This window comes from Falco punctatus (assembly GCF_963210335.1).
Source record: "Falco punctatus genome assembly, chromosome: 2".
Lineage (NCBI taxonomy): Eukaryota > Metazoa > Chordata > Aves > Falconiformes > Falconidae > Falco > Falco punctatus.
In genome coordinates, this window is record NC_137581.1 from 38,433,740 (window position 1) to 38,446,715 (window position 12,976).

General features: G+C 37.1%; 1 long non-coding RNA gene across 1 annotated transcript in view; it reads right to left on the reverse strand.

Annotated features, from left to right (window-relative positions):
- LOC308059239 overlaps positions 1 to 12,976 on the reverse strand; it is a 167,624-nt gene that overhangs the window by 25,222 nt on the left and 129,426 nt on the right. The gene's annotated exons all lie outside the window — the stretch shown is intronic.

The following is a 12,976-nucleotide window of genomic DNA, read 5'->3' on the forward strand; positions in this document are numbered from 1 at the left end:
AGTGAGTGAGTGAGTGAATGTGTGGTGCTTATTTGCTGACTGGGGTTAAACCATGACAGACAATTTGCCTCTATATAATATACATCTACGCTGTGGGAGTTTTGTTTGATTAGTGGAACTGCCAGGCTACTCCTTAGCTTTTTTATCATTATTTTTATAAATATCTTCATCTGTAAATTAAATATCTGCTTTCCCTGATATCAAAATAGGTGGCAATAATATTATGTTTGTGTTTCTAACTCTCATGTTGTTGATTATTTATTCTCTCTATTGGTAGAGTACTAAGCTACCTGTAACAGGATAGAAATCTCGCGCAAACCACTTGAGTCAATATTTAGACAGCTTAGAGTCTGAAAAAGACCTTATGATATGGGGCAGTTTTCAGGATATCTTACTAAAGCACCTGAAGTGAATTACCATAAAAGGTCTTGCTTGTCCTATTATCAACACGGCATGTCATGAAAAAAGTGTCTAAAATTGAGCAGTCTCACCTCAGATGAAGCACCCAAGTGTCTTTCTCCCTCTGAAAGTTTTGTGTGCCTTAATCCACACACACATTTTCTTCATCCAGAGCTGCACCAGTAATTAGGATTTTGTAATTAGGACTACTCAGTATGTCTAGATATAGTAGTAGTATGTCTGCTGAGGCTCATGCATAAGCAGAAGACATTGTTGAAAAGATGTGTTTAGAGTAATACCTGGGTTTGGGTTGCCAGCTCCTGTGATTTGTCACAAGTGTCATAATATGGGGTGGGATTCAAGTCAGATTCAGACACCTCACTTCAGGTAACTACAAAACAGACATTCACACATCAGCTAGGTGTTTAATGTGATTATCTAATGAAAATAAGAGGGGTGATTCAGCGCTTACCCGGAAACATGAAATGCATTATGGAAGGCTCTAGGATATCTCCCCCAGACTCCAGCCGACCTTCCAGCAGGCCATGGATATAATTTACCTTGTGTATAATCTATCATATGCCTCCAGATAGCTTGCAAAATCCCAGGTTGAAGCAGGTATGTGGAAAACCATTTGCAAGTTACAGCATTGGTCTCCAGAACTTGAGTGTAAGCTGCTAAGACATAACAACTATAATATTGATTCTTACAGGCTCCAGCTTCAGGTTTCGGTGGTATGGATCTAAGACTATAGCAATCTCCTCTTTGCCCATTTCCAGATGAACACACAAATTGTCACAAAGATTCCGGTTTATGAGAAACCTCTTCTACTATACTACTGCCAGGCAATAAAAAGCAGAAACAAGAGCTTCCTCCACCATAATGTAATTTTCCCCCTTCCAACCTGTTCTGACAAGATGTTTTAGTTCTTTCTTGGATTTAGAAAGAGTTTTTCCTTTCAGGAGGCCAAAGGTTTTGGGTTTTTTTTTGTTGCAATACTTGTCTTGCTCTGTTTGCCAAATCCTCAATCTGAGCAAGCTCTCTGAAGAGCAACTGGCGCTCCAGCTCGTCTTTTCCTATAGAAACACAAATCTTCCTTTCCACGTGGTACTCACTGATCAATAACAACACAGGATTCTTCTTTATTTGTTTCTTTTTTTTTATGACTCTCTATACCACTGCTGAAATGACAGCAATGTTAAAAGGAGGAACTGTTGTCTACATTTCCAGGGAACAATACAGAGTACAGCTTTTTCCTTTACCCAGCTTACTTCAGAAAAAGTTTTCTCAGACCACTGTATATAGTGTTCAGTTCTGTGTTCAATGAATTCTCCCTCCACCCTTTCATACATCTCATCCCTCGTGTGGCCTTCTAGCTGTCCTTGAAGATACACCTCAGAAGACGCTCTCACCTCGTATAAACCAATTCAAGAAGAGATGGGGACATGGAGCTCTAAAACTAACATTTCCTTTCATTTCAGCTGTTCTTACCGCTCCCATGGTGACACTGTGTTTTAATTTTCCATCAGCTTCTAGTACACTGTTTCCAAATTTGTTTAGATGACATATTTATGCAAGCCCTAGTGAACACAATCAAACCGTTAATGCAAAGTGAATTTGTGGAGCAAGCTCCAATCAGCTTATGAGTTCTAAGGGCTTTTTTTCAGCCTATTTGCCAGAGTTCATCAGCACAGTGAAAACGTAACTGCTGCTTTTCTCCTGGGATGTGAACTTCTTCTCTTTTGTAGATGCTTATTTCCACCACTTATGTTGAAGCTATTGCTGTACATGAGGGTGTATCAATTTAAAGCCAATTTTGCTTTAGTTGGTGAAAGCAGGGGGAAAAAAGGGAAGAAATTGTTCATTCCTTACAGCCATTCATATCTGTACTTAATCAAGTTAGCAGCCCTATTCTCCTGTATATTATACACCCATGTGGGTCATGAGAAAATTGTCACGAACTCAGAAAGCTTGTGTTTAAAACAGAATTACATTTAGAATTCTGAGTCTCCTGCAAAACCAGTGTAGAGAAGGGAGAGTTCATCAGAAAGGTAATTATGCTTTTGTTCTCTGGAGACAGTATGCCACATAGTGTTTGAATCTGGCATGTTCTTAAATAAGGGTTGGGAAATGCACAATGTGCTTTTTGATACTTCTTCCTGTGGGAATGCAGACATGATGCTTCAGTCAGCTGATGACGGATTTACTCCCAGCCGATTTTGCATTTAAGTGATATCAAATGATTTTAACCAAAACCTCATATGGTCAGTGCCAGCACACTTAAGCCTTAGAAATCACAGAAGATAGTAAGATTTTACTCCTAATACTTACTGGTGCAGACATACATAATATTTGGCTCTCTTATTTAAATCTAATTGTCAAGTATTTAGTTATGAAGCCAAGTATTTTGCCAAACCAGTAACTCTTTTGTGTGTGTGTGTGTTTGTATGTATGTATTTACTTATTTTTCCCAGTTGTGAAACTGTGATAATATTTAGATGGAAGAAGGAATAAGAAACAAAGTGATGATTTTTCCAGTTAGTGGAACCTGCAGGTGGAGAAGAGTACACGCTCATAAAACTGAGTGAATACAGTAAGTTATTGATCAATGCAGTTCAATTACTGTAAAAAAGTGAAGAATGAAAGTTAACAGTCTGTGATGGTTATTTGTTATGACAAATTTAGAGGTGGGCATTACAAAGAAGAGGATTCTATTTTATATTATTTTACTACCATAACAAATTGTAATGTCATTAACTAGATTTCAGTGAAACGTGATTCTTGAGCCATAGTGCTGGGGAAAAAACCCACTAGAATATTCTCTGATTAGGAGTGCCAATTTTGTTACACTTTCTCCATGCTGGTCTCAATGGAAGAAAGAGTTTGAAGAAGAGATTAACTATGTTAATTAAGGCAAATAAGTTCATTATCAGTTTGATACCATATCTTATGATAAAAAATTACGCATACTGCAGTGTTTCATCCACTGCTTCTCACAGTACATTCGGAAATAGATTAGCATGCATTGAAGGCAGGTGAACAAACCCAGATTCAGAGTCTGTCCGCAGTTAGATTCAATTATAAAAGTGATGACATTCTCTGGGACCTAGAAAGAAGGAGCAGAGGAAGACTTATTTTAGTCCAAAGGAATTTGTGAGGATGCAGCATTTCCAGGGCTTTTAGAAAAGTGAAAAGTAGTGAAATCTCTCCTTGAAGGCATATGAAACCACAGCTTCTATACTTGTGAGAAGTAGGGTAGATACTACCAAGGAGAAGTAATTGTGTAAAGCGCAGAACAGTGCAAGAACAGATCTAAGATCGCATTAAGTCAGTAAGCATGAATCAGCAAGCTGATTAGTTTTTCATTTATACCTCTGAAAAATTGCTGTAAAATAATATTTGGCCTTTGTTTCTCATTAAATGGCAGAAGATACCTGTTAGGATATTTGATAAGACATATGTGAGGCCAAAAGTTGGATAAATATTTATTCAACAATGGATTTCTCTGAAAGGAGGGGCATTCCAGGACTTTCATACTCTGGTCTAGGCCACTCTGGAGCGTATTCCCCTGATATGCCATTTTCTGTGTGATGCTTTTTACCTTACCACTTGCACATGGGAAATGTGTTCTTTACCACAGAAGAATTTGCTTATAATTAGGTAGACTTCTATGTTGGATTAAAGGCTAACATTTTTTCATGACAGTGATGCTGCCAGTGATATAATCACTCTTATTTCATGCCTGAATCTGTTCTTTGCCTCTTCATAGACTGTAATTGGTCCAATCCAAATGCATTACTTTGTATAAAGACTTTTTTTTTTTTTCCTTTTTCAGTTTAATTAAGCTCTACTATCACATACTAGTGGAATACTTAGCACTTTATTTTTTTCTGTAAAAGTCAACCTCGCTGCCATGTGAGTTCTCCCAAACTCTCACAGCTCTTTGTCTTAAATTTTATTGCTTCCATAATTGCTCACAGGAAATACAATGTCTTTTGGCATAAGTATATCAATTCAATCTTGATGTGACAACTTTGAAATGAAAAACAGTTCCCTGCATAAAACCAGAACAGCAGCAACAAAACCACTTAAATGTTATGCATAGAGGGCTGTGTAAGAAAATCTTTTGTGTACACAAGGAATATCAAGCACAATGTCAAAACACAAATTGGCGCACTGAATAAAAGCCATACCTCAACTATAGGAAATCTTTAGGAACACAGACACCCTGTGTTTTCATTATGAAACAGGATGACCATGAAGGAGATGTGTGTACAATCCTGGGACTAGCAACAACAAAACAAATCAGTTCTTAAAATAGAAAGCTCACACAACAATACATTTACTCATGGGCAAGAGTCACAGTGCTGCTAGGCTTTTGGGAGGTTATTTCCAAGAGCTTCTCCAACCTCGGCAGGACAAAATATATTGCAGGTTCATAGAATAGAAATTAAACAACTCTGAACAGTGGCCAAGGACTGACTACATGATGCATAGGCTTTTGCAATGTAGCTATGCAACATGCACTCACTGATTCTAACAGGTGATCCCCCTGCAGAGCACAACACACAGACCTGCTGACAGCAACCCCACAGTGGCTGTCAGGAGGCTGGGTGGCAGCTCTGCTCTCCCCTCCCTGCAAAGCTGCAGTAAATCTCTCTCTCTCCCCTCTCCTGTGGCAGAGCAGCTAGAGAAGCTGTTGCAGGCCTTCTGCATGTAACACTGCTCATCTGAGAAACTCCAGTGGGAGAAAGGAGAAAGTGAGACAATATTGCTTCTAGCCTATGCTTCAATAATTAATGACAAATAATAGGATTCTGGTCTCTTGCATCGTCCTGATGATGAGTCTTTCCAGTCTGAGTGGAGAAGGCAGAAAGGAAGAAAGGGATTTAGCTTTCAGAGCAAGTCTGATGAGTGCACCCTGGCTTGTACTGGGAAATTATTTTATCTATGTGAAGCAGAAAGCTGGCCTCTCCTGCTACAGAGACTCATTGTGGGATATGTCAGACAGCTCTGGCATGCAGCAAACTGAATAACACACTACAAACAAACAAACAAAAAAACCATGAAAAAAGTAATGAAGGTACAGACTGAGTTTGAAACAGGCAGTCCCAAGAGTAAAAGGAACTTGCAGGGTACGTGTATAATAGCTACCAGCAATGTATAGCGTATGGTTTGCACACCACATTTTCACCTAACTCATTTCTACCTATACGTGGTTTCAGTGCATGAGCCTTGCTTATAAAACTGCTGTTTAAGTATGCTTACAGGAAGGCAGACGTACACAAGATTTTGCTTTCACAGAGAGAACCACAGCATTTCACCAATCCTACTCATCTCTACACCCAGCAGCAGCACACGGTGAAGACTTTGAAACCATCCCTCATCCCCTGTACTGGCCTGGGGAATTGAAGCAGCACAGCAGGGGTAACCATTTTTTCCATGCTGATGAGGGAAAGGGATTATGTGTCTGTAAAACCGAATTAAGTGCCTTAGGGATTTTAGAACTGCAGTGGCAGAAATTTTCTAGAGCTGATTGTACGACAGGGATGGTGAACCCATGGCACATATCACTACTGCAAATGGTGTGCAAGTAGGGCTTGAGATTACCTCTATTTTGGCTGCTATGGAGCTTTTGCTACTCATGGTGTCCAACAAGCAGTGGGTAGCTATAGGAGTTTAAAGCATCAGCTAAAAGATAAAGATATAGCTTAGAGGCTGTAAGGAGCAGAAGGAGGTAAGGTTGAAAAAAGAGCAGATGGGCAGAAAAATGTTGGCACAAAGTATGACAACACTTGCTAGTCTCTATAGCACTTTTCACACAAATGCCTATGATTTAAAAGTAACATTTAATGAAGACGATATAGGCAAATCAGTATTGTTATGCTTTGAATGGTTTATTAGCTTAAACCATGTCAGCTACTCTCCACTTCTTTTAGTGGTTTGTGAGTGTTCAGACATCAAATTTCCAGGCATGCCAAAAATACAAGAGTAATCAATAATACTTTAATATTATAATACTTCAATATTATACAATATTGTTTTATAACAATAGTTTATATTTTAAAAGTCACCAAACACACTGAATCTGTAGCTACATCTATGCATTTTACATATAAACATAATGCCAGTGCATGCCATAGTGTGGTCAAAATGTGAAAAGTCTTTCAGAATCATGTTACTTGTACATGGTGAGGTAAATATATTTTCAAAGTGTTGTGAAATATACAATAAGAGCAATTGGAAAAAGGGTCAGTTCTTTACTGGTAGAAGTAGGAACAGTTCTAGTGAAATGAAAGGTCTTCTACCTGAACTGTTAAGCCTTGAGACCTGTGGTGGGTTTTATCTCCCCATGGGTCTTTTGTCTGTGAAGTTAGTGGTAATGCAGAATGACAGGATAATTGCTGTTAAAATATCTTTTTTTCAGATGGAATGTGATCATGTAATGAATCATCTATACAGAGACTAAAGTACATTAAGGCACTTCAGCCAGTAGGAATCCAGCTGAGAGTTTAAAGCACCATAAAGTTTCCTCTTTTCTCTTTTTCTTTCTTCTTCTTTTGATTCCTTTTTTTTTTTTCTTTCAAATTTTCCCCTCTTTCTGGAGAAATATTGACCCTGATATATATCTATCTATCTATCTATATAGATATATATATAGATAGGGTGGGGTTTTTTTTCTTTTTCTCTTTTTAGCTCTAAAGGAGCTTATGTCTCAAGTAATATCATTGAAGAGATAAAAGCAGAAGCTCTGCAAAAGCCTGCATTAGAAGGAAGAAAAGTTGCATGAGTTGCTGAGAAAGACAGGGTAGGGTCATTTCCTCTGGTCATCAGTTATTTTAATTTCTGTTCCACAGCTGTGACTTGGTTTCATGACTTGTGGGTTTTCTGTCAGCTTCACACTATCACCTGCAATTTGCATAATGTAAAACTCCAGGAAAACACAGGGCAGGACAAGCTTAAATTAACCTTGTAAGGTCTGAGCTTCATTCTGGCTCATTAATTTCAAAGCACATGTAGTTCTAATACCAAATGGATAGTGAATGCTTTCAGCTGTAACAATGAACTGTAATAAATAAATGAAAGATTGTAACTTTAGTACTAAATCTGATAAGAATTAGATTTGATTTTTGTATTTAGTTCCCGTTTCTCATACAAGAAAACTAAATACTGCAATGTAATCTGTTTCCTATTACTGGGGCATTGTCACAAGCAGTGAAAAATCCTCTGAAGATATCTCTGAATCTTAATGCTAAGCTGAGGAGATATAACTTCCCTGAAATCCAGTCCCTACTACCCAACTTTGATAGTGCACTCGGTATCATAGTTTTATGAAACCACATTAACCACTTTAATCAGATAAGGATTCTTTTGTGTTCCTTAAGCTTGCTGTGGTCTAGTAATTAATCTAAATAGATTTCACTGCCTCTGAAATTTAGCGTATGTACATGATCCATGGAAAATTATCCTGGAGCAGTATCTTGGTAAATTAAAAGTATAATTCACTGTTGCATTCACCTTTACTGCATTTAAACATTGTCGGGGCTGCTTCAGAGATGTTTTAAGGAACAATAAATTCCACCATACTAACACTTACTGTGATAACATTAACATAGTAAGATATAATGTGATATAAAGCTACATCAATCTGACATATAAACCAGCAGGTCACTCTCAATAACACTCGACACCCCAGGTTCAGCTGTTCTGGGTTAAGGTTATTTATTGATTCAGATATATAAAATGCTAAATTATGTATCTGGTGTCCTACTAACAAAGTATTTTATCAGAAGCGTAACTACTTAAAATAACCAAGGCTATTATCTCAAACAATTTCATACTCCTGTAATTACAAGTCCTAATCCATTTTCAAAAAACTCATTAAAAAGGAAACAAACGAGACCAAATAAAGCAAGCAAGCAAGTAAACAAACCCTGAAACATTAAATACATTCAAAAGCATATTCAGGAAGCCAGAAAAATCAAGCAACAGTTTTCTCATCCTCTGGGCTCCTGGAAGTGCAGATCCAGCACTAATGCTGCAGTTTATTCAGTCCTAACTTCTCCATCTGAGCTGTGTGTTTCATCCTATGCTTGTCTTTACATAAATGTCTTGGCCGAGAGCTTCTCAGTGAAATGGTTGGAAGAGATTTTTGAAACAATATCTTTTCTTCTTTTTCTCTGATGCCTTTTGGTACAAATATTCAAGAAAATAATAATAAAATAAATTAAAAAATCCAGCCTAAGGCAAACACTTGGCATGGAAAATTTCAGTACAAAGAACGAAGGTAAGCAAAATTTAAAATAACTGAAACTAGATTTTAATAATAATCATAATAATAACAAGTGCCATCTCCACATATAATTACAATGCTTGCCAAAAAAACCCCTAAAATCTCCCAATCAAGATACTTGAAATTCAGAAATGTCCCCTGAAACAGAGTATTCACTATGAATGGTAAAGTATAATATTTTAAACTTGGCCTGAACTATAAAACAAAAGAGCACAAGCACAAGTTTTCTTAATAAAATGCTTACTTTAACAATACTGAAAAGAATGGGACAAAATATCCAAAATGCCAATTAAGCAAAATTATTGACTTCATACTGTAATGAACAAAGTTTACTAGACTCAGCCTGCAGACACTGCTGTGGATACAACTTTCTTAACCTTAGGAAAAAGATGAAATAAAATAATTTAAGCACAAAGACAAAAAATCTTAATGCAGGAAAGAAATTAAATTTGCCATTGAACACTCTAAGACAGTGCCTGAGTCTATTCTGTTTTCATTAAATGTTAGTATTTTCTCAGCTAAAAGCTGAATTAGTCTGCATGGAATTTATTTCTGCTTAGTGGAGAAAGAAAAGGCTGTTCTAGAAAGTAATTCATCACAACCTAAAGTACATGTCTTCAGATTAATTGTACTACATATTTCTATCTATTGACAATAAAGGGTTTTGAGGGTGGCTAGCTCAGAAGAGACCTGCTATGAAGGCACTTATTCAGATAAATCCCCCAAAGATGTTTTGGCTTTCCAAGTATTCTTGTCCCAGTGCTTTTCTGAATGATACAAAGATCCAACACTGCCAATGTAAAGATCTGACCTGCTCCTGAGAAGTGAATGTTTTGGGATGTAAAATAGGTGTTTGGCTCTGCAATAATATTAGCCAAAAGAGCTATTTTGTTCTTTTCAAAGTACATGATTTTTCTCAGGGTATGACTCCCTGGATTTAAGTCCATGAAGTACAAAAAGTCTCATGTCCATTAACTAGGACTAACTCCCTGGAGCACAGATAGGCTTTGTCCACTCTGAATGGTGGTTTTCAGTTCAAAGTATCTGAAGTAGCATACCTGCAGCACAGCCCACAGACCACAGGGGTCTATTGATAGAGTAAAACTTAGGTATCAGAAGGTCTGGCTCTGGTATGTGACATAAAAGTATAGGGTAGCATCTGTGGGAGCAAATGCTTCTGGGGTGTTGTAGGACCCTATAGAACAGAGGGATCCAAACCTGAAACAACTTGGATCCTGTTTTCTAAGGAAGATATTCAGTGAAAGATTTCCCAAAATTTGCCCTATTTTCCTGGGTAGATCTAGGTAGAATGCTACAAAATAGTTATTATTACAGAATTAACATTTCCAAAATGCTGAGGTGGCTCTCAGGGCTGCACCTCTACTATTAAATAAAGGGATCAGGAGCAAGCTTGACCTCTAGACCTTGGGCATATGCACTAATAAACTGTCATCTCTATTCCTGGCTCTATCATAGAATATTCTGAATAGTTCTGTCCAAAACAAATACACCATGTAGAGTGAGTTAACCATAAGCAGTGTAGGATCAAACATATGTTCAACCATGAGACCCTCTTTTATTCAGTAACACAGACACAACCTTACCATGTGTAGTATGTCTCTGAAAGATGTCACAAGCTCCTCTAACTTGAGTTAGGGGCTAAATAAATTCCCTGACTTACATTGCAAGGAAAGAAAATTAAATATAAATTTGAAAAATATAAGATCAGGCATATTGCCTTTGTTTGTCATTACTCACTATTAATATATTTAGTAGTACATTCAGTACTAGTAAGATCTTTAAGCAACTGTGGTTAGTACAGTTTTTTTCTAATAGTTTAATGTAAATTTCTACTGCAAGTCATAAGAGTTTCCTGTGTGACATGTCAGTGTACAAACTCATTTAAAATCACTTGTGAGTTGCTTGTCCACTTAATTAGGTAATTCAATAAGTACTACGTCTGCCAGTTCTACTGCCTTCTGTAATTTTGCTCTGATGACCTTTTACTGCATATTTGTGAATTAGTCAAGTGGACTTTTGACTTATACTTACTGGTTGAAAGTCTAGGGTGAGACATTACTCCAATGCTTGATCTTTTGCCTTGTGTAGAGTATGCCATAAAACCAGTTTTAAATTCAAAACTATAATGCTGCAACAGAGATGCTTTAGATTAATTTACATGTAAGGTAGTTGTTTGTGCAGTAGGTTTTGTCTTAGGACTTCTTTTCCTCTGAACTAACAAAGGCTGAATGCACTGAAGATTTGTCTGGTTTAAGGAGAGGCTTAGATAAAACAGACAGACAGCTCTCAGGAATGTTGAACATGGTGTATATCGCTGAATGATGCAATTGAAGTGGTCTTTTTTTCAGCTTCCATCAATGTTTACTTTAGGAATAAGGTCTACAGTAAATGTGTTGCGAGATTGGGAACTCCTGCTGCAAGGTATTTAGAAATGAAGGCAAACCTTCAGAAAGCAGTGCAAGTTAAAAGGAGCCTCTCATGTTTTAACTGAGGTGAGCAAACAGGCTTCTGTCCTCCTACAGCACATTTTACAAAGATCAGCTTTAACCTTCAAAATATCTTCTGTATAAAGAGGTTCTATGCTGACCCCACTAGAATTTCACTCGCAGGAATATTAGCACACTTAGAATGTAATTCTTAAAGCTATTCAGCAGTGTAGGTTTAGACACCGCACATTAAGACATGTGAAGCCTTAGAACCTAAATAGAGAAAATGAACAAATAGTAGGAGAGTAGAAGAAGGAAAAAATCTTATGTTTCTATGTAAGCTTTGGGTCACACAGTAACCCAGATTTAAAACAAATGGTAAACACTGAGGCACCAATGTATATTTCCCCTTTTCCATCCTCGTGTCCTACTCACTGGGCATAGCACTGCTAGAGGATGACTTTTCCTCTCCTGCTATCAGAAATTTACTCTCACTGTTCTTTATGGACTGTGGGATTTCTCATTTACCCAGAGTAAGCTACATTCCTGATGTCAGCATCATTTTGAAGTGTCAGGGAGAGAGTGACAGAAACACATCACACTTCTTCCAAACCCTCACAAAAGGAAGAAAAATTACATCTTCTGTAAGATGCTGATGTCTGAAACTGTCCTCTTGATAGTAATAATTTGTGTGGTGCGGGAGTATGCTTGCAGCAAACAAGTTTTGCAGTTGATTAAATGCCTTAGCTCTACAAAGGTCATTTATTGCTTTGTCTACTTCAGCACCATAGACATTCTCCTTTAAATAGAACAAATGTCAGTTCTGGAAAATGTGACGCTCAAACCTTCAGTTATAAAGCAGAAAAACTGAGACAAGAGATTCTTTTTTTCTTTTTTTTTTTTTTTTTTTTTTCCCTGGGATAGCAGATTCCAATACTTTACCTCAATATTTCAGATTATCCTCATTTCAAAACTAAGAAGATATAACTGGGTAGAGAAAGTTGAGAGAGAGAGACATAATGCATTTTCACCTATTCAATTTTCCAATCCATTTGAATTTTTGCAGTCTCGGAGACAGCCTTGCTTTTGTTGTGCAGGAAAGGATTTAAATATTATTGAAAACCCATTAGTAACAGTTAGAATGCATTTTCAGAGTTATAAAAAGTTGGATGGATTTAAATGGAGTAAATTTTCAGTGCAGTGTGTGTGTACGTAAGTCCAAATTGGGTAATTTTAATAAATAATGTTAATAGTAACTACTGTTAGACTGTAGGCATATGCTGCACAAACTGCTGTTATCAGAAAAAAGAAATAAAAATCAAACCAAACCAAACAAACCTAAGAAATTTTAGTCATCAAACTATGTATAATCTTAGAAAAATACAAGGAATGTATGCCAGGTTTTGTTCTGTTGATTTGGTTGGTTTACTTTTCCTATACCAAGTTCAAAACCCCTTTTCTCAAGGTTATTCTGTTTCTGAATGGTGTTATCACTAAAATGTAGAGTATAAATGGCATTTACTGTCCTAGGGTGGATGCCTAACAGCGTATATGACATAGCCATGCTTTTTGTGCTAATGTAGCTGTAGTCAAAATTCTGGTTTGAATCTCAAGTACAATGGCAGAGGTTTTATATCTACCTTAATGTACCTACTTCTAGAAGTGATCTGAATAAATGTATATCTACATTAGGAATATACCAGTGAAACACTAGACCCCCTAATTTGGGAAAAAGCTCTACATCCAAAGGAACAGGTTATGACTTTTCATTATCCCTGCAGTCCTCAAAGACTTCCATACAACTACTGTTACACAGTGTAGAGTAGTCAATGGAATA